General features: G+C 38.3%; 1 protein-coding gene and 1 long non-coding RNA gene across 4 annotated transcripts in view; both read left to right on the top strand.

The window, feature by feature from the left end:
* PPP3CA (protein phosphatase 3 catalytic subunit alpha) overlaps positions 1-27,077 on the top strand; it is a 330,349-nt gene that overhangs the window by 1,717 nt on the left and 301,555 nt on the right. The gene's annotated exons all lie outside the window — the stretch shown is intronic.
* The window catches only part of LOC140712008 (uncharacterized), a 69,550-nt gene continuing 42,925 nt past the window's right edge, over positions 453-27,077 (top strand). The window contains exons 1-2 of the long non-coding RNA XR_012093392.1: positions 453-21,289; positions 22,925-27,077. The exon at positions 22,925-27,077 is cut by the window's right edge and continues 42,925 nt beyond it. This is a non-coding gene — a long non-coding RNA (uncharacterized lncRNA). The remainder of the gene's footprint in view (positions 21,290-22,924) is intronic.

The raw sequence follows: 27,077 nt of genomic DNA, 5'->3' as shown, positions 1-27,077 counted from the left end.
CCACCCAGCCTCACTTGGGGCATTTTTATTGACGGGGGCGTCAGTTGGCAAATGGCTGAGCCGCGAGGAGGTGGCGGCGGGGGTGGCGGTGGCGGGAGGGGGCGCCCGGGGGGTGGTTGCTGGTAGGGTGTAGCTGCTGTGACAGAAATAGGAAGTGGGTGGCTGCTCGCAGGCTTGCATGGGATCGGGTTTATGGTTTTCTTCTGCAGAGGGAGGGGTGATTTATGGCTTTTAAAAAATTAATATGGCATTTTTATGTGGCCGTGGCTTTCCACCGACTGCCTCGCTCCGGCAGGGTTCTCTTGGCGCTCCATTGCAGCAATTCCCTCCGCGCCCCCCTCCCCCTCCCCCTGGAAGGGCCTGCACAGGACTCGCGAGAGAGCGGGAGAGCGTGGGGGGAGCCCGGCGCTTCCTTCCGCGCGGGGCGGGGGCGGGGGCGGCCGCTGGCTGGAGGGTGGCCGCGGGGGGCGCGGGAGGCGGGGAACGACCCAAGAGCACCAGCCGTTGCCGCCCCGGGATTTCCCCCGCACGCCCCTGGGAGAGACACGAAAACCACTTCTCTAGCCTCCCTTGCCATCCCCGGCAGGCCCCCGCCGACCTGTCATTGCTCTTGAAGGGTTCTCCACTCGTGCACACCTCCCAAGTGATAACCTCATTCCGCCTGCTTCCTCTGTGCCCTGGCATCCTTTTTGTAACGGGCTGTTTGATTCCTATTACTGCCTCCTCTTCCCCGCCTCCGGGATGATAAACTCCTGGCGAGGATGGCACTGAGGTTGCTGGCAAAGAGAAACTGGGATGTGCGGAGTGAGGAAGGGGACAGGCTGTGGTTGTTCTCTCTATCGCACGGGGATCCACCGGCCTCCTTGTATTCCTAGGTGTAGTAGGGGAGGAACCATCCTATGAATCCTGGAAGGATGAGGCAGCAGAGCAGACCTGCTTGGATTAAGTAGTATCTCTCATTCCTGGGGGTCAGGACACCAAGCAAAGCAGGGATGGGCATGAGCTGTGCGCGGAGCGGGCCTCTGAAATTGGAAACAGCTCTGGTTGGTGTAATGTGTGTATGTGTGGTGTGTAGAACAGAGATGGTATCTAATGTGGCCAGAGCATGCAGCTAGAGTGCAAGGCAGTCAAGTCGTTCGCACTATGAGCACTTAAAAGTGAAGTAAACCCAGCAGCCCAAAGACCATGATACACAAGTCCCTCTGGGGTTTCAGAAATGATTCTTTCTCCTTAGAGGTTTACTCAATTTCTAAAGTAATTTTTCTGTGTGAGTGGTGGTGGTGATGGGGGAAGTTGTGTTCCCTTTTTTCAGAAAGAACAAAATATCTTCTTTTGTTTTGGTTATACTGGAATCACTCCTGCTTCAGTTTCTGTGCGGGATTCATACACCCATGAAAATAATGAGGAAATAGCTCTGCAAAAATGATTTGAAATAGGGCTGCAGAGAGATGCACAGCTATTTTCTTTTTCCTGCGGGCATGGATTTTCATGGAAACAGTCCATTCAGATTTATCTGAGAGAGCTGTGTTTTGCATGAAAGGCTTCTGTTGACATTTTCAAAAATTGAGACCCTTTGCTGGAATATTAGAGAATGATAACTGTCTCCTTAATGTGTGAAGTTTAGATGTAGCTCCAATCTAGGTTAAGATCAAAACAATGTAAAACTTACAATTCAAATGATACTAGTGAATGTGCTGGCAATTAAAAAAACACTTGTGCACACATAGGGTCACATTCCCTGTTTTAAATCACAGGATGTGGATTCTTAATATAAATGTAAAGTCATCAGGTGAACATGTAAAAATAAATGTTTATGCTTTCTGGCTTAGTGTCTCTAGCATTTAAAGAGCAAATGGAAGAGCAAATGGAAGAGCCCACTCAACCATTCCAAGGCTACTTTGCCTTGGTTTTTTTCATTGCTGTATCATTATAAATGACTTTTCATTTTAGATACACACACCCTCCCATAATTTCAAAAATTTTATTTACATACTATGTGGATAATAGACTCAAAATAGGAAAAGTTAATTTTGCATTTGTTTTGATAGAGATCCTGGTGTGAGATGTGAAATGTGAAATTTTGTTTATAGAAGTTTTGTTGATGAATCCTGATTTTAAGGTGGATACCCTGTTGTTTATCCTGTGTTTTCTTGTAGACTTTGTATTATTGAAAGGCATTATCCAAGGTTGGATTCAACATTTTGTTGTACATAAGATTTTTGTGATTAGTTATTTGAGATAATCTATTTTGATTATTAGCCTTGTGTGAAATAATATTTCCTCTTGAATATGTATACGTATATTGAATGAATGGAAAGTATGGGTGTGCTGGATGTGAAACATACTAACAAGTGATTTAATTTCCAAAAATTAGATAATACGGAGTTTAGAAACCATGATTTACTTGAAATTTTGTTAGAACTTCATCTCAATGGCTATTTAACTCATTCTTTAATACAGAAAAGAAGTTATCCTTGAGGAAGTATTTGTGCCCCTTAAGTTTTCTCTTTTTTACAAAGTATGTGTAGTATTATTTACTATATATGCATACAGAAATAAATATTCAGATTGTTATTACCATGGCATGCCGTGGCATTTGCTTACAGTTACCATTGTTAGTGTCATCTGGCTTTTGTTGTATAACAGATTGCTATTTACAAATAAAGATGTGCTTGTGGTTTATAGTAATATGATGTGACTGTTTTCTTAATTGTACTTTTAGAATGCAGCTTTAGAGAGGTAGGTTGAGTTTGTCTCAACTATGTTATTTTTGAGGTTTATAGAATCTGCTAGCATGTATTCAGAGACCCTGATCAGTTCTAAACCTTAAAAATGAAAGAGAATGATGGCAGTGGAGATGAAAAGTATTCATTTAGATTATCCCAGGAGAAAAAGTTATTTCCGTTAGCAAAACTGGTGCTGTTTCATTTTGAGTCTTCTTGGATTAAAACAATGGAAAGTAGAAAAATTCAGTGAAAACATCTTGCTAATGACATTTGCTGGAAATCAAAATAATTTGATCTATTTATTGTTTTACATTATGTTTTTAAAGATACATACAGCAAACCGACGGCAATAAATAGAAGACTAACCGTCTGCCTCCCCTCAACCCCTGTCCTGATTTTTCTCTTGGTGGTACTCTACAGGCCTTGTCCCAAACTTTGGCTTTTCTTCATTTCTCTCTATTCCTGCTTAGAATGTTTTGTCTGGCCCTAGCATTCCCTATTGGTCATAGAACTTTGCTATGTAATAGTTAAAAATACTTAGAGGAAATTAAACCCTATGTGATAATGAGTGTTTGGCTTTGTTAAATCTCTTAACCTTCCTTCCCTCTGTTCCCATCCCCAAGTTATTTTGTGATGGGACTTTTACCTTAACTCAAACTGATTGTAATGGTAGAAATTTTGTAAACTAGGGGAGGCTGTTGAGAATAAATTTCTGAGAAGAGTTTTGTGGAATCTCTCAGAAACTATAGGTAGTACGTTGTTGTGCTTTGTGTAAGGTTGCTTTTGGCTCTAGAGAATGAGCTGTTTTCCAGGTGTGTACAGCTTACGTACTTCGTGTAGCAGAGTACACATAGGGGAATTCTGAAAAGATACTAAGATCCTATATAGAAGCAAGAAGATGCTAATTAAGTATTATTAAGTAAATAAGGATTCCAGTCACTAGTATTTCTAGCTGGGTGAGAATGATAATACTACTTAAAAAGAAAACAAATATGCCACATTGGTAATAACTGTGGTGTTTAGACCTTGATGCAACAGAGTAGTAAATAATGTCATTCATTTGTGGTGTTCCAAGAAGAACTTGTGAATTTATTTTGCTGACATTTTGTTACCATCAGTTGAGTTTCATGTATCTGGTTTTCAATTTGAGTATAGTGAAACTTTATTAATTCAGCATCATGAATTTAAATTTATTGTGAAAAAACACCAGTGTTTGTTGGCTGACGTTTACATCAGCATTGGATGTGAAGAAAGGGGTCCAGTAATCAAAAAGTATAAACAACGTAGTTCCAGCATTGTTAATATGCCAAGAGAACAAATTCTTTTCAATACTTAGTGAACAGTGTGCAAATTCATCCTGCTCGTTACAAGTTAGGTTGGTCTATTTATTAACATTTCCTTTCGGGACTATTATAAAGTGAATATAACACAAGTACATTGTTGTAAATACATTCAGTAAATTTAATGATTAATGCAACAATTGAGACTGGGATTCAGGGGAATTCCGGTGATTCTAAAATGCCATCAATTAGAATAATCAACATTTTGAAGATAATAGTTTTTTTGGGAAGTGTGGAATAGAACCCTTACTTTAAATGGACAGTATATCTTAAGACATCCAGTTAAAATAGGAAAAATTTAACATCTAGCATCTAATTAATGAGGTTTACTCTAAGATTTGTTTAAAAATATGCCTTTTAAAATCTGTTTGTCTCTTTATTTATTTGTAATTTTAGAGAGATGAAATATGATTTTGAGATACCATTCATTTATAACTTTTGTAATTGGCCTCTCATGCTTTTCCTTATCTTTTTTTGTGTCAGCTATGTGTAAATTTGAAACTAATTATGACACCAAATAAAGAATCCATTTAGGGTGACCTCATTGGAAAACACCATTTTTGCAGAGATACTCACTGTCCTTTTAGCAATGGAGATGTGATGGTTAAATTACCATTTTGAATACTTCCAGAACTGTGAAGAATGGTGGTGATTCATGATACAGAATTTTGATAATTACTAAAAATCATTTTGTCAATTTTTTTTCAGCAACTTTCTGATGTAGCAGTCTCTTGATATATAAGAGGGATATGGTGAGACCTTGAACTTCAACTTTCTGTAATTCCACTGGTATATGTTATAACTTCACAGGCTAACTTTCCCTATACATAAAAGGGGATTAATTGTATCCACTGCCAACTTGTGAGGACCAGAGGATAATCAAATGGGATATGGGGGGTGGGTGGTTACACTTTGTCCACTGCCTGGTAAGGGCGATTCAGTCACTGCTAACACAGAATTAGAAATGACAACATGTTATGTATGTTTTGGTCACCTGAGAATAATCAGAACCATTAGTATTGAAAGCCATGAGTGCCTTGGGTCAAGAGTAGGTTATGATGAATTTTATTTTTATAGTTAAAGAAGTGGAGACAGAATACATAGAATGGTTACAGGTAAGTGTAAACAAATTATTTTCTTTATTAAAGAGGCTTTTCTCACTTAAAAATATTTTTGAAAATTGCCACTGGCCAGGTGTGGTGGCCCACACCTATAATTCCAGCACTTTGGGAGGCTGAGGTGGAAGTTTGGACAACATAGCAAGACCATATATCTTAAAAAAAAAAAAAAAAAAGAGAAAAGAAAAAAAGCAAATGGCCACTTCTTTCGGTATATTTAAGGTCTCTTCGCATTTTGTTCCCCATTTTGTTTTACTAAATAATTAGCTATGTAAAATAGTTTGATTGGGAGAGGAAGCTTTTTATATTTCTGTATTTAGCAGATATAAAATTCTGGTAATAAATATTATGATCTAGTTTGACCTTGGCCTAAGGTTCACTAAAGAAATACTTGCTTTCTGTTCAGGTAAATATATACACAGAAATAGAATAGCATACTCTCCTGCAAAGGAATGTCATTTACTTTCATTTTGAAGGATGTTGTCTTAAGCCTGTTTGTCTGAACTCCAGATAATGACCCACACTGATGCTCTGGTTTGACAAACAAAATCCTCAGATTTGATGATTTTGTTAATTTCTAGAGTAGGCTCAGGTCAAAATATCAGTCAGTGATTCTGAGGTGTTGCATTCCTATTTTTAAAGCAGTCATTAGGTGGGACTGATGTGTGCAATGAAATAGGATTTTAGTTTGTAAATTAAGTCTTTAGTACTCTTGACATTTTCAGCATTCTAAAATCATTTTATTTTACAATAATTCTATCTTTTATATGAATCCATCAATTATATTTCATTTGAGAAGTCAAATAACAATATTGTATTCCTCCATGGTTAGGGGTTCTGAATAATGGCTTAAATCAGATGGGTTGTCAACTTTATGACCTAGCCCAGTTGCTGGTATCTCAAATCCGTTTTAACAAATACGCACTCAGATAGTGGAAACTTAAGATATTAAAAAATAAAAGCCCTCACTGAGGAAGTGGCAATAAATTATTAAAATGCTATGTTTTTGGAATTCAAGTAGATTCTTTTTGAGACCATCATAGAGAGGAATAGAACTTTGTTTTCCTTCTTTTTGTTTTCCTTATCCCTGCTTTTGGATAGTCACAGCAAAATATACTGTGACTCTATTTTAAAAAATGGTCTGCCTGTGTGTGAACTTCTGTCTCTTGCAACTGGAAGTTTTGTGTGTATCTTTCTGCAAAAGAGGAAAACAAGTAGATATCAATGATTTATAAAAGCTACCTCAAGATTATGACATACTACTTTACAATGTTTGTCAATTTCAGGTACTTTCGACAACTGTGAAACCGGAAGAATGGTGGTCGATGTTCAAAGACAGAGTTTTATTTATATGGAGCTAAATTTTAAAAATTTTCATCAGCTCTAAGATTCTTAGACTTAAAGAGAGTCTTTCTGTGGTGATTTTATTGTCCTAGTTTTCCTTTCTTTGGGGAAGAATTAGTAGTAGTTTTCATTTAAAATGTCCAGTTGTTTCTATGTAATATCAAAATGTTTTGGAAATTCTAGTCTGTCAGTGTCTAAACTATGTGTCTTGGTTGCTGCATATACTTGGAAGTTGCATAAAATTGTTAATATTTGTATTCAAAGTTTTAGTTTGAAAAAAATGGTCATTGTCTTATTGGTCCCTAGCTCAATGCCTTGCTCATTATGCACTGAATAAATTCTTGTTGAATGATATGGGCATTGCAAAATTCTCATGTGCCTTCTGAAGCCTTTGTTTTTATTTTGAGTGTATTATATTAAGTTCCATTTGTAAATGGTTCTGTATGGTGACTGGCGAATTGGAGTGCTTCTTTCTCCAGCCCAATCGGGGCATGGAGTATGAGAAGGAGGCATTAATAAGGTTACACAATTAGAATGAGAGCTGTTTTGTTTGGTCACTTGAACTCACTCTATCCCTGCTGAATATAAAAGGCTAAGTTCTATTCAGTTTAGTTTATTTGCTTGAACCTGACACCTGTCTTTCAGTTTTTATTGTATTCCCCCTTAGGCTGATCAATTTCTGACGAGTGAGAAAAAATATGTTAATCAATGAGTGTTTGATTTATTGGGTGATTTGTGTATTTTAATTATTGTCTAGACATGGACTTGAAGATAAAATGACCTGGTAAATTTCATGAAAAAGAAAACAAATTGGAAAAGACCTGTTTCCCTGTTTACATCTCAATATATCATTTCCTATAGTGCTTTTGTAATCCAGAAATGCAGCCTTCTCAAGCATGACCTCTTTCCCTTCTCTGGCCCCCAAAATGTCATTGGATGCCTTCCAGTGGAAAGATACACAGGCTATGAAAAGTTAAGAAAAAGGTAGCACTAACGCTGTTGACTCCTTAGATTCTTACAAGTGGGCTTTGAGCCATCCATTGACATTTGTTTTTAAAACATCTTGTAAGTTATGCCATTTTATCAAGTTAAATTAAAAGCAGGATATATTCTTAAAAGGATGGAACCTGAATCAGGAATTCAGGTTTATTTTATTTTTTGTTTGCTTTTTACAAAGGAATTACATTTTAAAAAATGATAAATCTGGCATTGTTGGTTCATTATATTTAATGCTATTAAAGTTACACACATTCCTGTTTTGTGTGGGCCTGATTATTGGGATAACAAACGTTCTCCTGATCATTCAGTTCTCTTCTTTCGAGCTTCAGTTCAGAAGTTGCATCCTCTGGGACCTGCATCTCCTGACACCTTCACTTAGAATAAAGGAATTGAGCCTCTTCCTTCTCACAGAGAACACCTTGATAAAAGCATGTTGCTGTGATGACTTGTTTCCTTGTCTGCCTCTCCTCCCCAGGAAGTGGAAAGTCCTAGAGACAGAAGTTCTATCTACTTTTGTATCTTTAGCTCTAGCACAGGGCCTGCTGTAGAATAGGCATTTGATACATGGTTGTTAAAGGAATGAAATAACATGAAGGATAAGATGGATTTAAATTTCTAAATTATAGGATTCCTTTATGTTTTGAAATTTTGTCAATCTTAAATCATGATCAGTATGCAAACGTCTGATGAGTTTCTTGACTTGTAAGCTCCAGTCGTTGTAGAAGTGTGTTTTCCTGTGAGGTTTTGAAGTGCTGTATTTTATTAACTGGCATTATATGACTGTTGCTCAGTAGCCAGCATGCAGAAGCATAACTGGCAGAAGTGGCCTTCCCATGGGGAGTGGTTGGCTTTTAGTGGATTATTGTCACAATGTGTATAGGTTGATTTCCTCAAAGGTGAGTGATGGTTTCTTTCTCAGGAAGACAGGTAATGATACTAAGTTGAGGGGAGAGGCATTTGACAAGCATGTGGGAGGCCCATATTAGTCTTCACAATGTGCAAATTGAAATGAATAAAAATGTATAAGATTAGGAATTAGAACAAAGATTAAAACATACTATACATCCTGATAGGTGATGACTTACTGTGTATATACCAATAAAAAATGTTCAGGCCCATCACAAGTACAGGCTGCTCATGAGTCACCTCTCCTGATGGCATGTCTGCATGGTGAGTGTTTTTAGAAAAGCTCAGTACTGGAATCCACACCAACAGAGTGGCAGTATAGTGAAGCACTTGCTCTTAGTCCCATCCTTACAGAAGACCACTAAAGCTGCACTACTCCAGATGTTGTCGTATGACTTCTGATTAAAGAAAGCCAGCTGCGGCTTTCCAAGCTCCGTTTTATTTTTGTTCTGAACCGATATTTCCAGTCTCTCACATGGGCCAGGATATACTTTTTCTTACTAACACAGAAATACTTTCATTTCAAAGAGTTGAAGACTAAGGAAATTATAGTTTCCTAAATAAAATCTCACTGTTAGCTTCTGTTGGTTTGCATTCAGCAACCAGGAGGGAATCTCTGTTGTCATTGCCTCTGGTCAGAATTCTCCCTGAGTACTCTGTCTCATTCCACGTGCCCTTCCAGAAATGGATGTGTTAAATTTTGGAGTATGTTTTATAAAATAGCCCCCAAGATGATTAAAGGACTTTAAATAAATTGTGACAGGAACTGAGAGATTATTCAGTCTGAACAAAAAAAGGTGAGTGGTGATTTAACTACAGGCTTCAAATACTAGAACATCTTTCTGTAGTTGATCATACTCAGATGTTCATCACGCCAGTCAGCTACAAGAGAGGAAATATTTAGAAACATCAGAGAATTAGGTGATTTTTAAAAAAATTTAACCAGTTAGGGGCATTTAACTTTGGGATGGTTTATGGGAATCATCTGAATGGAGAGAATAAATGATTCTCATTTATTTTTGTTGTAAATGTGAACTTTATGTGTGCTGAAGAATAGTCTAAACCAAATGGCGTTTTGAAGCTGGAAGGATCCTTGGAAATAAATCTAATATTCTGTCTGGCTCAGAATCCTTTATTTGTTGGGGAGAAGGATTGGGGGATGTAGGGGAGACTTTTTATCTCTTACACTTGCTCATGCTTGAATTTAGGCATACAAATCAGACTCCTAGAATTGGAAGGTACACCAGAATTCTAGCTCAGGCTATCTCTAATGTGAAACTCCTTGTCCAGCCTCTCTGATAGATAGAATCCCATCCCTGCAGGTACACATCTAGTGAGAGGCAGCTCTCTCTTCCATATACCTCTCCATCCTGGACAACTCTGCTTTCAAGGAATATTTTCTTATGCTTGATTACAATCTGACGCTTTGAATATACTTCCTTGTTCTTAGCATTGCACTACAGAATTCCATAGAATGAGTCTTACCTGTTTGCCTCCAGAGAGCTCATTTGATATTAAAAACAGGTTTTTTTTTTTTTTTTGACAGTCTTACTCTGTTGCCTAGGCTGGAGCGCAGTGTCGCGATCTTGGCTCACTGCAACCTCCAGCTCCTGGGGTTCAAACGATTCTTGTGCCTCAGCCTCCCGAGTAGCTGGGACTACAGGCATGTGCCACCTTGCCTGGCTATTTTTTTTTGTATTTTTAGTAGAGACAGGGTTTCACCATGTTGGTCAAGCTGGTCTTGAACTCCTGACCTCAAGTGATCCACCTGCCTTGGCCTCCCAAAGTGCTGGGATTACAGGCATGAGCCACTGCAGCTGGCCAGCTTTCTCGTTCTTAAGTCTGCTTTTTTTTTGTTTGCTTTTTTTTTTTGAGACAAAGTTTTGCTCTTGTTGCCCAGGCTGGAGCCCTATGGTGCGATCGTGGCTCACTGCAGCCTCCGCATCTTGGGTTCTAGCCATTCTCATGCCTCAGCCTCCCAAGTAGCTGGAATTACAGGCACCGCCACGACACTTGGCTATTTTTTTTTTTTTTCTTTTTGTATTTTTAGTAGAGATGGGATTTCACCATATTGACCAGGCTGGTCTTGAATTCTTGACCTCAGGTGATCCACCCACCTTGGCCTCCCAAAGTGCTGGGATTACAGGTGTGAGCCACCCATGCCTGGCGGTTTCTAGGTCCTCCTCCATCCTAGGAGTCTACCTTTAAACCCAAGTCAGGCTGTTGGAGTCCCTTGAAACTGGAGAAGTGAACAAAGGTTGATCTTGACTGACTTATTCCACAGAACCTCCAGCATCTCGTGCTCAGTTACTTGGTACTCTTGCTTGCCCTTCCGTGTCCTCATGCCAACTTGGAACTCAAAAGCCTTTACAGGTGGGCCCAGTTTAGCATCCCGTGATACCCCTTGGGAGGGTGAGAATTGCCACAGTCATGATGCTCTTAGTTCTTATGCCTTTCCCATTGAAATAACCTTGTTATTTTTTTCCCATGACTTATGCCGTTTCAAGTCATCAAATGCCTAATCTGGTCTATAAGTAGAAGTCTCTGTAAAACCTATATAGCAGATGTGTTTTAACAGTGATTTTCTAAAGGCATTGCTTTCACCTTTCATTTATAATACAGGCAAGTAATAAAGACAGGATGAAAGCGTAGCACCATGTGGTGATAGTGGGGCTAGTGAAAGACAGGCCATGCCCCTTTGTTTACTTTTCAAATCACACCACAAAGACAACTAGCTCAGCACCTCACTTGACCAGAGCCAAACCTTCCTCTTGTGCTTGCTTTCACTTGTGCCTAATCTTTGAAGATTGTCTGCTCCTAATGCCGTTGAATTTGGCAAATGTAGTGAATTTGATTGTAATTTGATAACTAGTTTGAGTTTCACTGAGTTATGAAGGAGACCAGTGGTTTCCAACTATGGTGTCACAACACATTGTTGCGTTAGACTCAGCTGTGAGATATTAACAGCTACTGATAACCTACAGAAGTTTGCCAATGACTTATTTTAAGATATCTGTGTATAAATGAGAGTGGATTCACATTGAACCCTAAAATGCTGCTTTCCCTTGCATTCTGACATGAGGGGATGGAGCTTCAACTGTCATAGTGGGCATTTTGTGCAACTTGCAGTTGCTGGATCTTACTGATAGGTCTTTAATCACAGTGGAAATTACATATGTGTGTATTTCCCTGAACTTTTTTTTTATGTTGGTTCATTAGAATCTGGATTTGTTTATCCTAGTGTTTCATAGAAGTGAATGTTATATCTTGTATATCTGGAGGGAAGAAAGGCCGAGACCTGTCATGGGAGACTGTCCCTTTGCTAGCCAGGTCTGTAAATTGAGTAGATCTTGAAACATTTAGGTAGGCACATTTGGGGTGACTTCAAAGTGCTTTATGAGGTCTTCTCTCCTCACACATCTCCAGGGACTACCATACCTGAAATTTCATGATTTTTTAAGATAAGAATGGCCTTTTTGATAGATATTTCAAAAGTACCTGATCTTTAAAACATAATTTACTGAACTGGATAATTTAAATTTTTTTCCCTTTGGATAATGTTGAATCTAGGAAAAAAATCCTGTTGTTTAGGAGACTTTTTGAGAGTGAACTTTCACGCTTCTTTTTAAATCCATATCCCATGCCTCTTTGAAAGTGTCACTTGGGGGTTGGGCGCGGTGGCTCACGCTGGTAATCCCAGTACTTTAGGAGGCCGGGTGGGTGGATCACCTGTGGTCAGGAGTTTTAGACTAGCCTGGCAAACATGGCGAAAAACCGTCTCTACTAAAAATATAAAAATTAGCTGGGCGTGGTGGTGGGTGCCTGTAATCTCAGCTACTTGGGAGGCTGAGGCAGGAGAATCGCTTGAACCTGGGAGGCAGAGGTTGCAGTGAGCAGAGATCACGACATTGCACTCAAGCCTGGGTTACAAGAGGGAAACTCTGCCTCAAAAAAAAGAAAAAAAAAAAAAAGTGTCATTGGGTTTTCCGTGTGTCCCTATTTCTCATATGATATAATCTCCTGCTTGGTAAGTAGATTATTTGCTTGAGTGTAAAATGGCTGTTAGAAAGATACTGCTTCAGGCCGGGCGCGGTGGCTCAAGCCTGTAATCCCAGCACTTTGGGAGGCCGAGACGGGCGGATCACGAGGTCAGGAGATCGAGACCATCCTGGCTAACATGGTGAAACCCCGTCTCTACTGAAAAATACAAAAAAACTAGCCGGGCGAGGTGGCGGGCGCCTGTAGTCCCAGCTACTTGGGAGGCTGAGGCAGGAGAATGGCGTGAACCCGGGAGGCGGAGCTTGCAGTGAGCCGGGATCGCACCACTGCACTCCAGCCTGGGCGACAGAGCGAGACTCCATCTCAAAAAAAAAAAAAAAAAAAAAAAATACATAAAAAAAAGAAAGATACTGCTTCTACTTATTAAGCCATCGATCTACCCATGCTTACGTATGTGTCAGAATTTTAGTGCTCACTATGTGTGTGGCTCTGCACTATGTTCTTGCAGCCTAACATAATGTAGGCAATCTGAAGGTTACTGTCCAGTGTGAGAAGCAAAAGGAAACCACAGTATAAGCTGTGCTTACTTTAATAGCAGAAGGTGCTACATCCTACTGTGGAATGCAGAAAAGGGAGTGATAAGCTGCCTCCATAGACTGTGTTTTCATTTTTTGCAAAAATAAATGTAATCAATATTAATTTGTGGGAAGTGTAGGATATATTGCCATATGTCATGACTTTGAGCTTATTTTAAAATAAAGATGGATGCCCGTTTTTGCCTGACATGATAGTCAGTGTTGTCAAAGACAAGAGGCAGACCATTCCTTCATTCACTCATTTCCAAAACACTGAATGCCATTCTGTGCCTAGTGCTATACAAAGCATGGGAGATTCAGTGTCGATAAGTCTTTGCTTTCCACTTAACAAGGGATGATTTTAATTATAGATTGTTTTCCTATTAAGTGTGAATTTTAGCAGGCATTAAAATTAGTTTGATAATATGAGAAAAAAATGAAGATTGAGGCTAGGTGCAGTGGCTTATGCCTGTAATCCCAATACTTTGGGAGGCTGAAGTGGGAGGATGGCTTGAGCCTAGGAATTTGAGACCAGCCTGGACATCATAGTGAGACCTCGTCTCTACAAAAAACAAAACAAAACAAAACAAAACACTGGACGTGGTAGTGCATGCTTGTTATCCCAGCTGCTGCTCAGGAGGCTGAGGTGGGAGGATCGCTTGAGCCCAGGAGGTTGAGGCTGTGGTGAGCCATGATCATACTGTTGCATTCCATCTTGGGTAACAATATGAGACCTTGCCTCAAAAACAACAACAACAAAAAAATTATATTTGGAATTCTGCAGCTATTGTAACTCACTTATGAGCAGGGTATATGAGATAGAATCATGGACTATTGAAGGTGGAAGAGGGCTCAGAAGTGAGCTAGCTAAACTATCTTTCAAAAAGAAAAGGTATTTCTGTTAGATGGTTAACAAGCCACTCTTTACTCTGCCTCCCTCCACATACTTCCAGTGATGGGGAGACAGCATCACAGTGTGGAAAGAGCATTGGTTTACAGCTAGACAAAACCTGGATTTAAATCCTCTGTCCTCCATATGCCAACTGTGTGTCCATGGGCAAGTCAGGTAACCATCCTGAACCCATTTTTCTTACGGAAATTTGGAAACGATACTAAGTTTTTAAGGTTGTTGTAACGGCGAGAGGAATATTATGTAAAATATCTAGCGTTAGTGCCTGCATGGAAAGTGTTCCCAATACATGTTAGGTATTGTAATTTTGCTGCTGGACAGCTCCTTTGAAAGACATGCTTTTTACTTCTAGAAGGAGTAGTAATTATCATTAAAGTAATATACTTCCTCACCTCCTATCCACTGTCAAATCCATTGTACAGTCATTTGGGGGACCCTACCAATCCACTGAGGCAGGTTGGCCGTAGCTGTCCAATGGCTGCTTTCTGTGATATTTGACATGGTATCACTTTGTTCTTCTCGAAAGGTTGTCCTCATTGGCTTTCATGACTTTCTGTTTTCTCAGGTTTTTTGCTATCTCATCTTGAGTGAATCCTAAATGTTGATGTTCCCTTATCCCTTTATACTTTCTTCTAGGCAGTCTCATGTCCTTACACTTATAGGATTGATTACTGCCTGTAGGATGATCACTGGCATGTCTGTATTTGCAACCTAGACTTTTCTCTTGAGCTGTCTCTCAAACCCTATATACAACGGTTGCTGTGGATGGGTACGGTGAAAATACAGTTGGGTATCTTTTCTCCTGTGTTTCCTATGCTTGGTGATGTCATCACCACCCATTCAGTCAACTAAACATACGTTTCAGTTCAAGTCTTTTAAATACTTCTAACCTAGTGCTGCAGGAGCCTCGCAACATCAGTGTCTCTGCTTTCAACCTTTTTCTCTTGCATACATGTATTTTGTCACATTGTCACTAGGATTATTTTTCTAAAATGAACATTTGATTATGCCAATACCTACTTGGTGGTTGATCCCTTTTTTTTACTGGTTTGCAGGAATTCTGTATATTATGGAATTTGACCCTATCACATGAATTCTGAAAATACTTATAGCATATGTTACATTGTACTGAACTTATTTTAAGTCTTCAATTTATTTGAATATAAATTTTTGGGAGCTGGGAGCATTTTTTATTTGTATATGTATTCTGAATGTTTATCTGTGTTTGGCAGATAATAAAAGTTGATTGAGCTGAAGGACTTAAACACCTGAAGCACTCCTTCCCTGCTCTTCATTTGCTTTACCTCTGCATGGAACACTTTTAGTCTGTCTCTCCTGTGTGAAACTTCTCTGAAACCCTTACCAGCTGTCTGTGCTACTTCTCGTCCCTTGTATGCACAATGGATCACAAATGTTTGCAGCATTTTTTCTTCATTAACTGAGAAATCTCTGAGGGGCAGGGTCTTATCCACTTGATCTCTCCAGTGCTTAGTGCAATGCCTGGCACATTATTCTTCATTTGTGTTTTTACAACAAATTGACTGGAGAAGATATTTCTGTTTATTACACAAGAATAATGAAGGAAAGTACTTTCTCTCTTCCCGACCCATGTCATACTTTAGCTCCAGTTTAATTACTTTCTCTCATACTTTGAACTTTAGGAATACCTGACTTTCCCTGAGCATTTTCATGTGATGAACTTATAAACCTGGTCTCCTTTACTCTAGATTTTGTAATTTTTATTTGTAAACACAAAATTGAAAGTAATGTCTCAGTTCGATTTATTCTTACTAACCTCTGATTCTAGCCTTTTGAGACTTAAAAAAGAATCTGGAATACTTTTACCTATTCTTTTTATTTATTTGTTCCAATTTACGCCATTAGTATATTTGTCTAGACATTTACCCAAACATGGCTGCTAAATTCATTTTTGGAGCCAGTCATTTTGGGTGAGTGTATTCACAAATTGCTTTGATTCTGCGTATGTAACATGGGACAAATTCCCTGTGTTAATAAGCTGTGGCTTCTGTAGAAAAGGGAGGTGCATGAGGAATTGTTGTCCTTGATGTTTTTCTTACCTAGTTGGTATATTTTTCTGTAGCTCTACTTCAGAATAACTTTTTAAAGAATGTCCAGTGTTTTTGCCTACCTTGAACTTTAATCTTTTTTGATTTCAGGGAGTGGAACAAATGAACTTTCTAAGGATAATGATTAGAGAATTTGTGCATTTATTTTTGGCACATGTTTTGTAATATTTTACACATATTTGAAGAGAACACTGTTAATTTGTAGGTGAGTTTGCTTCTCCATAGGATCTTGCTCAAAGAAAAAAAGCAATAAAGTGTTTTGATATTTTTTGAGCTTTATATTCTAAACATTTTAATGGCATTAATATCCATGCCTTGCATGTATATTACCTCATTTTAAGTACCTATGTGAAGTTTCCTAGTGCGTAAGTGGTGGATCAGGTATTTGGACTCCAAGTCTTGTCTCAGATCCTGGGTTTTTATCACCATAACACTAACTTGAGAGCAAGATGAGGCCAAATATATTAGATAGTGTCAGTGAATTGATAGAAAATAGTTATTAGGGATTTGTTTTTATATAAAATATCGTTGCTCCTGGAAATCATTTTGGCTGAACATCTGTGGCATTTTCTGTGGGAGAAAAATCTATTACTTTTCGTGGGGTAAACATTTTTGTCTTCTTTATAGAAATATGTAGTTGAGGCCCACAACAATGGGACTGGACCATAAATTATGCTTTTCTTGACATTATTGACCTTATTATGGTGTTACAACACAAACGATCCAAAACATGAAGTACCAACTATGAGTTCCATAAAGAAGTCATTTTAATTGGACCTTAAGTTTTTCCCCTAGGTTAAGACTGGAAAAAAATGTAGTGCTAGTTATTATACACTGTTAGCCATTTTTTGTAGACATTGCTTTTTTTATACAGGCAAATTTTGGAGATATTGTGGCTTTATACAGGCATATTTTGAAGATATTGTGGGTTTGGAGATATTCCAAACTGCCACAATAGAGCGAATTTCACAAGAAAGCTAGTCACACAAACTTTTTGGTTCACAATGCGTGTTAAAGTTATGTTTACACTACTGTAGTCTGTTAAGTGTGCAATAACATTATGTTTGAAAAAGCAGTGTACGTACTTCACTTAAAAAATACGTAACTGTTGTGCTAATGATCATCTGAACTTTCAGTGTCTTGGAGTGGCTGTTGCTTTATCAGCTGAGTGTAGGTAGTATTCAAAATCCTTTGAGTTGCTTCTCAAGGATGAGCAAAGGAAGTAGTTTTTTTAGATTCCAAAGAAACTACCTTCTTTGCTCATCTTTGAGAAGCAACTCTTTATCCATTAAAATTTTATCGTGGTATTGCACCAAGTCAGTCCTGTCTTCAGGATTCACTTTTAATTCTAGTTCTCTTGATATTTCTGCCACATGTGTAGTTACTCCCTCCACTGAAGGCTTAAATTCCTCAAAGTCCGTTTATTTCAAACTCCTGTTAATGTGGATATTTTGACCTCTTTCATTAATCATGAATGTTCTTAATGGCATCTGGAATGGTGAATCCTTTCCAGAAGATTTTCAATGTACTTTGTCCAGATCTATTAGAGGAATCACTATGTGTGTCAGTGATAGTCTTATGAGATGTATTTCTTAAATAGTAAAACTTGAAAGTTTAAATTACTCCTTGATCCATGGACTGCAGAATGGATGCTGTGTACAAGATCAGAGCTCTTGGGTGACTAGGTGCATCGCAAAGAGCAGTAATATTTTGAAAGGAATTTTTTTTTTTTCTCTGAGCAGAAAATCTCAACTCAGCCAAGAGCTTAAAATATTCAGCAAACAATGCTGTAAACAGATGTGCTGTTATCCAGGCTTTGTTGTTCCACTTACAGAGCACAGGCAGAGTAGATTTAGCATAATTCTTAAGAGCTTTAGGATTTTCAGAATGGTAAATGAGTACTGGTCTCAACTTAAGTTACCAGCTGCATTAGCCCCTAAAAAAGGGAATCAGCCTGTCCTTTGAAATTTTGAAGCCAAGAGTTGACTTTCCCTCTCTAGCTGTGAAAGTCCTAGGCGGCATCTTCTTCCAATAGAAGGCTGTTTCATCCCTATTGAAAATTTGTTGTTGAGTGTAGCCACCTTCGTTAATGATCTTAGCAAGGTCTCCTGGATAACTTGGTGTAGCTTCTGCATTAAAATTTGCTGCTTCACTTTGCATTTTTATGTTGTGGAGATGACTTTTTGCCTTAAACTTCGTGAACCAACTTCTGCTGATTTCCAGCTTTTCCTCTGCAGCTTCCTCACCTCTCTCAGCCTCCATGGAATTGAAGAGAGTTAGGGTCTTGCCGCTGATTAGGTGTTGGCTTAAGAGAATTCTGTGATTGGTTTGATCTATCTGGATCACAAAAACTTTTCTTATATTGCCATTAGGCTCTTTGGCTTTCTTATCATTTGTGTGTTCACTAGATAGCACCTTTAATTTCTTTGAAGAACTTTTCCTTTGCATTCACAACTTGGCTGTTTGGCACAAGAGGCCTAGCTTTGGGCCTGTCTCCACTTTCGATATGCCTTGCTCGAGAAACTTAATCATTTCTACCTTTTGATTTAAAGTGAAACATGTGTGACTTTTCACTTGAACACTTAGAGACCACTTTAGGGTTATTGTTTAGCCTCATTTTCAATATTATTTTGTCTCAGGGAATAGGGAGACCCAAGGAGAGACAGAGAGAGATGGGGGAATGACTGGTCAGCAGAGCAGTCAGAGCACACACATTTATTTGTTAAATTTGTTGTCTTATATAGGTGTGGCACGAAGTGCTTTAAAACAATTACAATAGTAACATACAAAACCATGGATCACAGATTACCATAACAGGTAATAATAATGAAAAAGTTTGAAATATTATGAGAATTACCAAAATGTCACACAGAGACACCAAGTGAGCACTTGCTGATAGAAAAATGGCACCGCTAGACTTGCTTGTGACCGAATTGCCATAAATCTTCAGTTTGTAAAAAATGTAATACCTGCAAAGTGCAGTGAAGCAAAACACAATAAGTAAGGTATGCCTATATTCATTTTCATATTTTCGTTGCTGAAGCAAATAAAGGAAGCCACACATAGCTAAAGTGAAAGCCACTTCAAGGAGACGTCACATGAAACATTTTGAGGAGGGAGTTATGTGGTTTCATTGTAACATTTTAGATGCAAATGTGAATTGTTTTGAGATCAGAATTTTTCATTTACTACTTTTAACTATTCCTGTACTATGATGAATGTTTAGGGTTAGCCTGGTTACACACTTCTTAAATTGTTTGAAAGAAAATATGATAATTGAGAATTTTAATGCTTCTCCTGAGGCAGGTGATTGGAGACATTTGTTCTTGTGATTTGTAAACGTATTTTGAATCCATCTGAATCGGGTTTGATTTACTTTGAGAAATTCTGTGGTTGAGGTAGTTGCAGGTTATAGGTTTAGGTGTAAGGGAAGATTTAACACCCTGCCCTGATTTCCTGGGTCTGTAAATTCGGGGAGCTCCAATTTCCCATTGAGGCCTCTTACTATCTCTTGCTTCATGGTGAATACCTCTGCATGTGGGAAAATTTCTTCCTGCTGGAATCAGCTTGTGTTCATATTTTCTTTTTCTTCTTTTTTTCCCTGTGATGATTTTGTGGACCCTGAACTTCAAATATATATTTTTTGGTTTTTGTTTACAAAGGGTGTCCAGTACCACGTGGATGCAAAATTTGAGTAACCTTCACACAACTAGAGTGTTTTGTTGACAGTTCTCATTTTGTTAATATATGTTTATTGAAATGTAAGGGTTCTCATGGCCTGAGAAAACAAAATATACATTATAACTTTCCTGCCGTGTGTGTTTATTTCAGTTCTGAAGCTAGACCTCGCCTGAAATAAGCTCTGCTTTACAAGAAAATTGACGCTGTGATTATGCCCAACATTTATTATGCATATACAGCTAATTTGAATGTTATAAGTATAGGAAAAATATCAGGTAAGTCTGTATTCAGATAGGAATATCAAAGTAAAATAACCAGTGACTAAACATTACAGTGGTAGTACCTGTGAACCAAGTGAGAAAATATGTAAGAGACATGCTTGGATTTTTCGTTTGTCTCCCCGCCTCCCCCCACAAATGTGGATTTAATTTGTGTCTTACAAGTGAAATTTTAAAGTAGAAGATTATGAGAGCTCTTCTTTCGGGAATTCCCCGAGTAAATACAGCTTCTAAGTTCACTTCACTGTTTTTGTTCTTTCTTGAGCTAATGAGAGAGGTTAACATATTTGTAGTAGATTCCAGGTTTTAGAATTTTTTCTTATGGAAGAGAGGCAAGCTGGAGTCGCATTCAGTCACAATATTTGGTTCAGTAACAATATTTGATTGGAATTCAATTGTCTTGGACAGAAGTAAGAGTGTTCTCCATATTCTTAAAAAATGGAAATGTGCATATGTACATTCACTATTTTAAATAATTATTTCCCTTTCAGTCTTATGCTGAACTGTATATTATTATCACATGGATGAAAGTCTACCCCTTTCCTTCTTCACAAGGTTTCTGACTATGAGATTTTGTGAGTGATTTGGTTTATTTAAAGAATGATAGAATTATCACCAATAATGTATATGTTAAAATGATTTTGTAGTTATGCCTCAGAATAGGCAGATAGATGCGGCCTATTCATATTTGAACTTCTGTCCTGTGAAGAGCCAGCCCCAGAAGGGATCTTCTGCTTTTGATTATTTAGCCTATATTTAAGAGGTTCCCTTTCTCTTGAATTGTTATCCCCAGCTACTTGTTCAGAGATGTTTGTGAATGAAGGGAGTGAGTGGGAGGAAAAGCTTATGTTACTTGTAGAACAGAGAATAGTATAGCAGCTAGAAGTGGTGTTTGTCGATAGGCTACCCTTAGTTGATTTATGTTGCCATGCAAGAAACATTTTGATGAATTTATTTCAGGACACAGCATTTTGGAGACTTCATTAAATGCTACCTGTTGCTGTTTGTGATAGAATCTGGTCTAGAATGTTAAGAGGCAGTAGAAAAAGCTGAAATGGCAAGAAGATGGCACTCTTCAGTCTTTACAGATTCACTTGTTTCAATGTTAGAAACACATTACCATTCTTTTTGCTTCTCTTAAAATTGGAGCTATCTGGATTAAATTTAAATTTATCTTTATGATGTGACCTACTTGGTGTCAGTTATTTTTACTAATACTGTTTCTTTTAATCTCTAAGGTAATCCTGTGAGGAGGTTAATATGGAAATCTGTTCTGAAGTCTGTGAATCAAAGATGCTAAATAATTTTCTCATGATCAGAGAGCTAGTAAGTGATCAAGCTGGAACTGAAAAACAGAACGTTTAAAATTATTTTGAAAAAATGTCAAATATATGTAGAACTTAGGAGGACAGTTAACCCCCATATACCTATTCCATAGATTACTTATGGAGATTTTATTACATTACCTTTATTCCCTCCTTCGTTTTTTGCAGACAGAGTCTCACTGTGTCGCCCATGCTGGAGTACATTGGTGCAATCTCGGCTCACTGCAACCTCTGCCTCCTGGGTTCAAGCAATTCTCCTGCTTCAGCCTCCTGAGTAGCTGGGACTACAGGCACATGCGACCCCGCATGGCTAATGTTTTTATTTTTATTACAGATAGGATTTTGCCATGTTGGTCAGGCTGGTCTCGAACTCCTGACCTCAAGTGATCCGCCTACCTTGGCCTCCCAAAGTGCTAGGATTACTCTTCTTTTTTCTTTGCCAAAGTATTTTAAAGCAGATCTCAGACATCATGTTAATGAATGCGCACATTCTAACTGTGAGGCTAGTGTTTAGAATTCTGTGCCTAATGGTCTAAGGCATAAAAGAGCATGACACAATATGAAGATTGTAAGCAGTAGAAGCCATATTTTTTCTAGAACATAGGTTATATATCTGCATTGAGTTTTCTTGATATGGTTAGTCATCATTTGCCACTCATTTGTTAAAAAAAGATCAATGTGATAACTAATATTATTGAGTACTGTCTCTGGGTTAGGAACAGTCCCTCATGTTTTATACATATTAACTAATTAGTTCGCAGTAGCCCTGTGTTCTGTAAGCATTTATTGTGGGTTCCAGTTGCTTGTCAAAAAGAGTTACCTCTTTTACATAAAAATGAAATATTCCACGTTGCCTTGACTCGTAATATCTTTTCCATTCCTTCTCACCTTTAGTAATTATAATTTGTTAAAGAAGGTATAGAACAGTGCTGCTCAAAAGTGTGGTCCACATAACAGCAGCAACAACATTGCCTGGAAGCATGGTAGAAATACAGAATCTCATGCCCTACCTTTTGAATCAGAATCTGCATTTTAAATTAGGTCTTTAGGTGATTTATATGTATATTAAAGTTTGAGAAGGTTTGGGTTGCATTTAAACTGCCTTGCAAGCATGGTTGCACATTACAATCACTTGGAAAACTTTTAAAGCTACCAATGCCCAGCACTGTCACTGAACAATTAAATTAGACTATCTAGGTAAGCCTCCAGCATCTTTTTCCTTTCCTCCCCACCCCCCCTTTAAAAAAATTAGATTCTCCAAATGAGACCCTAGTATTGTTGTTGTTGTTTTTCAAGCATCCCAAGTGATTCTTAAGTTTGGCCATGCTTTAACATGCACTGGTTTTATAGAAGTAGAGTATCATTGTGTTCTGTTCCAGCTTCTTAACCCTGAACAGAACATTTCAACTTGTAAATCATATATTGAAAATGATGCCAAAAGATAATCAAAGATAGAAGAAATTCTGGGCTTATACTTAGTCTTGTGTCAGTAATTGGCTTCTGATGGCATAAAAAATAATTTCCTTTTTTGCAAGACTGAACTTCTTCATTGTTCGTACGCTCACTTGGCACTAGGGAATGAAGATGCCCCCAAAGTTTATTGTCCTTTTTTTTTTTGTTCCATTCTTTCCTTCAGGTGAAGAGTTACACTGAGGGAGGCAGGGAGATACGGAATACCAAATGGACAAAAACTGGACCAAGAATTGTTAAATAAATTCGCTTCATTACACTGGATAGGATTCTAAGTATTTTAATTTTTGTTTTTAAATTTTCTTCTGTTTGTGCATGGCTGCTTGATTTTCTTTAAGTTAGTGAATTTAGTTCAGGCACATACTTTGTTTATTTAGCTGCATTTAGTAAGTGCTCAGTAAACTCAGTCAAAGGAATGAAATAGCAAAAGGGAACTGGAACAGTGGGGAGAAATGGAGTTTCTATGTGCTCCTTACCTTTAGTTGCATATGGTGGAGTGTTTTGGAGCCAGGCTATCTGCATTGACTCCTGGCTTTGCTGCTTATTTGCCCTGTTGCTATGGTCAAGTTAATTATGTGCCTCTGTTTTCTTTCTTTTCTCTTTTTTTTTCTTCTTTTCTTTCACAGTCTTACTCGGTCACCCAGGCTGGAGTGCAGTGGTGTGATCTCACTGCAACCTCTGTCTCCTGGGTTCAAGTGATTCTCGTGCCTCAGCTTCCTCAGTAGCTGGCATTACAGGCGTGTGCCACCACTCCCGGCTAATTTCTGTATTATTACTAGAGACCCGGTTTCACTGTGTTGGCCAGGCTAGCTGATCTCGAATTCCTGACCTCAAGCGATCTGCCCGCCTTGGCCTCCCAAAATGCTGGGAGGCGTTAGCCACCATGCCTGGCCTTGTGCCTCCATTTTCTTGTCACTAAAACATGGTAATAATAGCAGCTACCTATAGAGTTGTTATGGGGATTAAATGAATTAATGTATGCATACAGCAGTTAGAAGGTTAGGCATATAGTAAGTGCTATGTAAGTATTTGCTGATATAATTACTGTTATTAAATGTTCTATACCTCAAAGAGAAAGGGTGGCTTATATATGAAAGCATGGACTCTTAACCTAATGGTTTCGACATCTGAGAGATTATTTAGTGGTCAGGGAAATTGGATTCCTGATTTGAACAGGGACAGAAGGAGTTCAGACATATATTCTGATGCCATTTACTCCTCATTTCATTGGGAAGTAGGTTAATCAGTCCATCCTTGACTGAAGAGGGAGCAAGTAACACTCATCACACGTACACAATTAACCTTAGCTTGTTGAAGTATTTTAGATTCCTTCCATAAGAGTCACTGAATAAATCCAAATTTTAGTCTTCAAAATAATTGCCTTCCCCAAAGCCCTATAGTAGCACAGTTGAGTATTTTTAAAGCAATTCATTCGATTAGTAGTATTTTATAGTTTGGCTTTATTTGAGGAACACCTACAGGTATTCAGTTCAGGCATGGAGGAAATGGGGCAGGCAGGTTAGAGGGCAAGCAAGGGAGGAATGTAGAAATAGGAATACTAGAGCTGTCAAATGGGGGCCCTTCAAGGGACCCTAAAGACTACATGTTAGCCCAGTGCATTTATTTCCCAGAAGATGAAATGGCTGAAGTGTGAAGATTTTAGTACTCTAATGATAAATACATGCTCTATTTTTACTTATTTTAATGCTTTTCTGTTTAATTAAATACATTGATACATATATAGACACATATATATGTTGAGTGTAGCAAAAAAAGCAATAGCAACAGTAAATATTATTCTACAATAAGGTATTTTTGTGTCTTATTTTTATGCCTCTTCAAAATTGTGATATTAACTAAATGTATTACCTCTTTATCACAGTTGTCTTAGTTCATTCAGGCTACTATAACAAAAGTACCATAAGCTGGATGGCTTGTAAACAAAAATATTTTTCTCTTTGTTCCTGAAGTTGCAAAGGCTACATCTTTAGATCAAGATGTCAGTAGAGGCCAAGTGCAGTGGCTCACGCCTGTAATCCCAGCTTCTTTGGGAGGCTAGGTTGGACATATCACCTGAGGTCAGGAATTCGAGACCAGCCTGGCTAACGTGGTGAAACCCGGTCTCTTCTAAAAATACAAAAATTAGCTGGGTGTGTAGTGCATACCTGTAATCCCAGCTACTTGGGAGGCTGAGGCACGAGAATCGCTTGAACCCAGGAGGCAGAGGTTGTAGTTAGTGGAGATTATGCCATTGCACTGCAGCCTGGGTGACAGAGTGGGATTCTGTCTCAAAAAAAACAAAAAAAACCCAAAAAAACCGTCAGTAGATTTAGTGGTGTTTGGTGACAGCCTACTTTCTAGCTGTGTTTTAAGGGCACTTCCTAATCTCGTTCATGAGGGTCTGGCCTCATGACCTAATCACACCCCAAAGGCTGTATCTTCTAATGCCATCATCTTCCAAGATGATGGTTACGATTTCAGCTTATGAATTTTGTGGAGACATAACATTTAGACCAGAGCAGTAGTGATTTTCATGCATTTTGGAAAAGACTGTGGTATCTATTTTTTATGGGGAAGATTAGGCATGTTTTTGTTGGCATAGAAAAAGTTGCTATGTGAAGAGAGTGACTGTTATTTCTTTAACATTTAACCAGAAAGCCTAAATATGTTCAAAAGAGCTCATTTGACAAGGGTTCTGGGGCAGAAGTGTTAAAGGACAAATGAAACAAGGATTTCTTACTCTTAATTGGAGTTGACGGAAAGGGCCAACTTTTTGTAGGGAAAATGACTATAAATGGTCTTTGCAGTTAAGACATCCTTTGTTGCAACAGCCACCTTTTTGGTCGGCTTGTTGTTTCCTCTTTCTTCACAGAATACTGCTATTAGAAACACCTTTCTCTTGGCACTTGGACTCTGCCATTTGACTCTTCAGATTTTTCTTGTTTCTGCATAAAATTTTATTGCTCTTATTTTTGAACCTTTGTGCAGCCTAGTACCAAGCTCTTTGCCTTTTTCTTCATTTGTTATTCCCATCTTGGAGGCTTATTCACTGGTACTTGGTATGCTTGGAAGGGTTCCCTTGTGTTATGCCAGATGACAACAACAAGTGAATCCTGCTCCCTAGTCCTTTTATAGATAACTTTTAGGGGAAGAAAATTTAAAGGAAAAATTAAAAACAAACATTTTATTGTCATTACCGAAGATGCAATGACATTCATTCTCATCTGATAGACTTTTTGGTCTCTGCTAATATTTTTTAAGCCTTTAGGGCAAGTATTGCTTTTCCTTGTTTTAGTGATGTAATGTTGCATGCTACAGTAACACCCAACACTGAAATGCTCTTTTGTTTGTTTCTTCAAATATATGTGGTTTCTGAACTATATCGGTTTTTAAAATAATGTAGTTCTGTAAGTCGGCTATACAAGAGAACTTCTGTTTCTACTTTTTATTTTGGGTTAATTTATATAAAATAAACGTGTGTGGACATGGTTTACCTCTGTAGATCTGCTATCCTTGAATTTGTTTATAAGCATTATATCCGTAAAATGTAGGTGAGAAAATGGAACCACAGTTTTTGATCTCACAGATCACTGGTAGACATAGAAGCACAAATCATGTCTTTTGATAGAAAATAGCATAAATCCCACCAAAAATACTTTGTCCTGTAAGTGAAAGTGCAAGGGTTAGATTTGACTTTAAACACATACACAAACATTGATGTTTTTCTTCTCTTTGCCTCTGTGTGATGCTTTCCTCTTAGGTGGCTTCACTGCCCTGTAGTCATTTTTTATGTTGGAGCAATGATACCCACCCTTACATCCAGATTTAACCTGGATCTCAGAATAATACCTGAGATCCTTTCACAAAGATCTCAGAATAAGCCTGACATGGCATGCATCAGAATCATATAATCTCTCCCAAAGATTATGAATGGATCATATGCCTACTCCTGGATCCGGCAGTGCGTCCAGGTTTGTCAGGCCAGCCTATTTACTAGCTAATGGCAGCTTAATTATACATTGGAACATTGCTTGTTTAACTCAAGTTTGGAATGAAGGAATAGCTGTATGTCATGTTTTAGGCCAGAAGCATTGTTTCTTTTTATATGAAGGTTATTTCTTTCTAAGAACCATGACCAATCACCTGGAATCCAAGCCCCCCCCATCCCCCCACTGGAGGAAACGTTGACATATTAAGTCTGTATATGTGTGTGTGTGTGTATATATATACACACACACATATACATACATATATGTGAGTGGTTTTGTGTGTATGTGTACCATTCAAGCTATGCCATAGCTGTGCTGATCCATTTTGAA

Source organism: Chlorocebus sabaeus, chromosome 7, assembly GCF_047675955.1.
Source record: "Chlorocebus sabaeus isolate Y175 chromosome 7, mChlSab1.0.hap1, whole genome shotgun sequence".
In the NCBI taxonomy this organism is placed as follows: domain Eukaryota; kingdom Metazoa; phylum Chordata; class Mammalia; order Primates; family Cercopithecidae; genus Chlorocebus; species Chlorocebus sabaeus.
Note: the sequence above shows the minus strand (reverse complement) of the source record. Positions and strands in the feature narration are given on the sequence as shown.